Below are 6,016 nucleotides of genomic sequence, written 5' to 3'. Positions count from 1 at the left end.
TGTGTACAGAATGGAAAAAGGTGAGAACAATGGAAGTAAGGGGAGTGGGGGAGGAATGGGATGTATTTAGGGAATCAGTGATGGATTGCGCAAAAGATGCTTGTGGCATGAGAAGAGTGGGAGGTGGGCTGTTTAGAAAGGGTAGTGAGTGGTGGGATGAAGAAGTAAGAGTATTAGTGAAAGAGAAGAGAGAGGCATTTGGACGATTTTTGCAGGGAAAAAATGCAATTGAGTGGGAGAAGTATAAAAGAAAGAGACAGGAGGTCAAGAGAAAGGTGCAAGAGGTGAAAAAAAGGGCAAATGAGAGTTGGGGTGAGAGACTATCAGTAAATTTTAGGGAGAATAAAAAGATGTTCTGGAAGGAGGTAAATAGGGTGCTTAAGACAAGGAGCAAATGGGAACTTCAGTGAAGGGCGTAAATGGGGAGGTGATAACAAGTAGCGGTGATGTGAGAAGGAGATGGAATGAGTATTTTGAAGGTTTGTTGAATGTGTCTGATGACAGAGTGGCAGATATAGGGTGTTTTGGTCGAAGTGGTGTGCAAAGTGAGAGGGTTAGGGAAAATGATTTGGTAAACAGAGAAGAGGTAGTAAAAGCTTTGCGGAAGATGAAAGCCGGCAAGACAGCAGGTTTGGATGGTATTGCAGTGGAATTTATTAAAAAAGGGGGTGACTGTATTGTTGACTGGTTGGTAAGGTTATTTAATGTATGTATGACTCATGGTGAGGTGCCTGAGGATTGGCGGAATGCGTGCATAGTGCCATTGTACAAAGGCAAAGGGGATAAGAGTGAGTGCTCAAATTACAGAGGTATAAGTTTGTTGAGTATTCCTGGTAAATTATATGGGAGGGTATTGATTGAGAGGGTGAAGGCATGTACAGAGCATCAGATTGGGGAAGAGTAGTGCGGTTTCAGAAGTGGTAGAGGATGTGTGGATCAGGTGTTTGCTTTGAAGAATGTATGTGAGAAATACTTAGAAAAGCAAATGGATTTGTATGTAGCATTTATGGATCTGGAGAAGGCATATGATAGAGTTGATAGAGATGCTCTGTGGAAGGTATTAAGAATATATGGTGTTGGAGGCAAGTTGTTAGAAGCAGTGAAAAGTTTTTATCGAGGATGTAAGGCATGTGTACGTGTAGGAAGAGAGGAAAGTGATTGGTTCTCAGTGAATGTAGGTTTGCAGCAGGGGTGTGTGATGTCTCCATGGTTGTTTAATTTGTTTATAGATGGGGTTGTAAGGGAGGTAAATGCAAGAGTCCTGGAAAGAGGGGCAAGTATGAAGTCTGTTGGGGATGAGAGAGCTTGGGAAGTGAGTCAGTTGTTGTTCGCTGATGATACAGCGCTGGTGGCTGATTCATGTGAGAAACTGCAGAAGCTGGTGACTGAGTTTGGTAAAGTGTGTGGAAGAAGAAAGTTGAGAGTAAATGTGAATAAGAGCAAGGTTATTAGGTACAGTAGGGGTGAGGGTCAAGTCAATTGGGAGGTGAGTTTGAATGGAGAAAAACTGGAGGAAGTGAAGTGTTTTAGATATCTGGGAGTGGATCTGTCAGCGGATGGAACCATGGAAGCGGAAGTGGATCATAGGGTGGGGGAGGGGGCGAAAATTTTGGGAGCCTTGAAAAATGTGTGGAAGTCGAGAACATTATCTCGGAAAGCAAAAATGGGTATGTTTGAGGGAATAGTGGTTCCAACAATGTTGTATGGTTGCGAGGCGTGGGCTATGGATAGAGATGTGCGCAGGAGGATGTATGTGCTGGAAATGAGATGTTTGAGGACAATGTGTGGTGTGAGGTGGTTTGATCGAGTAAGTAACGTAAGGGTAAGAGAGATGTGTGGAAATAAAAAGAGCGTGGTTGAGAGAGCAGAAGAGGGTGTTTTGAAATGGTTTGGGCACATGGAGAGAATGAGTGAGGAGAGATTGACCAAGAGGATATATGTGTCGGAGGTGGAGGGAACGAGGAGAAGAGGGAGACCAAATTGGAGGTGGAAAGATGGAGTGAAAAAGATTTTGTGTGATCGGGGCCTGAACATGCAGGAGGGTGAAAGGAGGGCAAGGAATAGAGTGAATTGGAGTCATGTGGTATACCGGGGTTGACGTGCTGTCAGTGGATTGAATCAAGGCATGTGAAGCGTCTGGGGTAAACCATGGAAAGCTGTGTAGGTATGTATATTTGCGTGTGTGGACGTGTGTATGTACATGTGTATGGGGGGGGGGGTTGGGCCATTTCTTTCGTCTGTTTCCTTGCGCTACCTCGCAAACGCGGGAGACAGCGACAAAGTATAAAAAAAAAAAAAAATGACTCATGGTGACGTACCTGAGGATTGGCGGAATGCTTGCAGAGTGCCATTGTACAAAGGTACGGAGGTATAAGTTTGTTGAGTATTCCTGGGAAACTATATAGAAAGGTATTGATTGAGAGGGTAAAGGTATGTACAGAGCATCATATTGGGGAAGAGCAGTGTGGTTTCAGAAGTGGTAGAGTATGTGTGGATCAGGTGTTTGCTTTGAAGAATGTATGTGAGAAATACTTAGAAAAGGAAATGGATTTGTATATAGCATTTATGGATCTGGGAAAGGCATACAGAGTTTATAGAGATGCTCTGTGGAAGGTATCAAGAATATATGGTGTGGGGGCAAGTTGGTAGAAGCAGTGAAAAGTTTTTATCGAGGATGTAAGGCATGTGTATGTATAGGAATACAGGAAAGTGATTGGCTCTCATTGAATGTTGGTTTGCGGCAGGGGTGTGTGATGTCTCCATGGTTGTTTAATGTTTATGGCTGGGATTGTTAGGGAGGTGAATGCAAGAGTTTTGGAAAGAGGGACAAGTATGCAGTCTGTTGTGGATGAGAGAGCTTAGGAAGTGAGACAGTTGTTGTTCGTTGATGATACAGCGATGGTGGCTGATTCATGTGAGAAACTGCAGAAGCTGGTGACTGAGTTTGGTAAAGTGTGTGAAAGAAGAAAGCTGAGGGTAAATGTGAATAAGAGAAAGGTTATTAGATACAGTAGGGTTGAGGGACAAGTCAATTGAGAGGTAAGTTTGAATGGAGAAAAACTGGAGGAAGTAAAGTGTTTTAGATATCTTGGAGTGCATTTGACAGCGGATGGAACCATGGAAGCGGAAGTGAATCATAGGGTTGGTAAGGGGGCGAAAATTCTGGGAGCATTGAAGCCTCCGTATAAGTCGAGAACATTATCTCGGAAAGGAAAAATGGGTATATCTGAAGGAATTATTGTTCCAGCAATGTTATATGGTTGCGAGGCGTGGGCTATAGATAGAGTTGTGTGGAGGAGGGGGATGTGTTGGAAATGAGATGTTTGAAGACAATATGTGGTGTGAGGTGGTTCGATCGAGTAAGTAATAATAGGATAAGAGAGATGTGTCGTAATAAAAAGAGTTTGGTTGAGAGAACAGAAGAGGGGGTTTTGAAATGGTTTGGTCACATGGAGAGAATGAGTGAGGAAAGATTGACTAAGAGGATATATGTGTCAGAGGTGGAGGGAACGAGAAGTGGGAGCCAAAATTGGAGATGGAAAGATGTAGTGAAAAAGATTTTGAGTGATCGAAGCCTGAACATACAGGAGGGTAAAATGCGTGCAAGGAATAGAGTGAATTGGAACGATATGGTACACCGGGGTCGACGTGCTGGCAATGGATTGAACCAGGGCGTGTGAAGCGTCTGGGGTAAACCATTGAAAGTTCTGTGGGTCCTGGATGTGGTTTCATTGCATTATACATGACAGGTAGAGACTGAGTGTGAACAAATATGGCCTTCGTCTCTTTTCCTAGAGCTACCTCGCGCACATGCGAGGTTGTCATTTTATGTGTGGCAGGGTAGCGAGAGAAATGATTAAAGGCAGACAGTATGAATTATGTACATGTGTATATATGTATATTTCTGTGTGTGTATATATATATGTATACGTTGAGATGTATAGGTATGTATCTTTGCGTGTGTGGACATGTATTTATATATATGTATGTGAATTTGGGTGGGTTTGGCTATTCTTTCGTCTGTTTCCTTGCGCGCCCTCGCTAACGCGGGAGACAGCGACAAAGCAATATATATATATATATATATATTATTTTATTTTATTTATTTTATTATACTTTGTCGCTGTCACCCGCGTTTGCGAGGTAGCGCAAGGAAACAGACGGAAGAAATGGCCCAACCCCCCCCCCCCCATACACATGTATATACATACGTCCACACACGCAAATATACATACCTACACAGCTTTCCATGGTTTACCCCAGACGCTTCACATGCCTTGATTCAATCCACTGACAGCACGTCAACCCCGGTATACCACATCGTTCCAATTCACTCTATTCCTTGCCCTCCTTTCACCCTCCTGCATATATATATATATATATATATATATATATATATATATATATATATATATATATATATATATATATATATATATATATATATATATGACAGCTAGAGACTGAGTGTGAACGAATGGAGCCTTTGCTGTCTTTTCCTAGCGCTACCTCGCACACATGAGGGAGGAGGGGGTTGTTATTTCATGTGTGGCGAGGTGGCGATGGGAATGAATAAAGGCAGACAGTATAAATTATGTACAAGTGTAAATATGTATATGTCTGTGTGTGTATATATATATATATATATATATATATATATATATATATATATATATATATATATATATATATATATATATATATATATATATATATATATATATATATATATATATATATATATATATATATATATATAAATGTGTGTGGATGTAACCAAGATGTGAAAAAAGGAGAGATAGGTAGTATGTTTGAGGAAAGGAACCTGGATGTTTTGGCTCTGAGTGAAACGAAGCTGAAGGGTAAAGGGGAAGAGTGGTTTGGGAATGTCTGGGGAGTAAAGTCAGGGGTTAGTGAGAGGACAAGAGCAAGGGAAGGAGTAGCAATACTCCTGAAACAGGAGTTGTGGGAGTATGTGATAGAGTGTAAGAAAGTAAATTCTCGATTAATATGGGTAAAACTGAAAGTTGATGGAGAGAGGTGGGTGATTATTGGTGCTTATGCACCTGGGCATGAGAAGAAAGATAAAGAGAGGCAAGTGTTTTGGGAGCAGCTGAATGAGTGTGTTAGTGGTTTTGATGCACGAGACCGGGTTATAGTGATTGGTGATTTGAATGCAAAGGTGAGTAATGTGGCAGTTGAGGGAATGATTGGTATACATGGGGTGTTCAGTGTTGTAAATGGAAATGGTGAAGAGCTTGTAGATTTATGTGCTGAAAAAGGACTGATGATTGGGAATACCTGGTTTAAAAAGCGAGATATACATAAGTATACTTATGTAAGTAGGAGAGATGGCCAGAGAGCGTTATTGGATTACGTGTTAATTGACAGGCGTGCGAAAGAGAGACTTTTGGATGTTAATGTGCTGAGAGTTGCAACTGGAGGGATGTCTGATCATTATCTTGTGGAGGCTAAGGTGAAGATTTGTATGGGTTTTCAGAAAAGAAAAGTGAATGTTGGGGTGAAGAGGGTGGTGAGAGTAAGTGAGCTTGAGAAGGAGACCTGTGTGAGGAAGTACCAGGAGAGACTGAGTACAGAATGGAAAAAGGTGAGAACAATGGAAGTAAGAGGTGTGGGGGAGGAATGGGATGTATTTAGGGAATCAGTGATGGATTGCGCAAAAGATGCTTGTGGCATGAGAAGAGTGGGAGGTGGGTTGATTAGAAAGGGTAGTGAGTGGTGGGGTGAAGAAGTAAGAGTATTAGTGAAAGAGAAGAGAGAGGCATTTGGACGATTTTTGTAGGGAAAAAATGCAATTGAGTGGGAGATGTATAAAAGAAAGAGACAGGAGTTCAAGAGAAAGGTGCAAGAGGTGAAAAAATGGGCAAATGAGAGTTGGGGTGAGAGAGTATCATTAAATTTTAGGGAGAATAAAAAGATGTTCTGGAAGGAGGTAAATAAAGTGCGTAAGACAAGGGAGCAAATGGGAACTTCAGTGAAGGGCGCAAATGGGGAG

This window comes from Panulirus ornatus, chromosome 43, assembly GCF_036320965.1.
Source record: "Panulirus ornatus isolate Po-2019 chromosome 43, ASM3632096v1, whole genome shotgun sequence".
Taxonomy (NCBI): Eukaryota; Metazoa; Arthropoda; class Malacostraca; order Decapoda; family Palinuridae; genus Panulirus; species Panulirus ornatus.
This window is presented reverse-complemented; position numbering follows the sequence as displayed.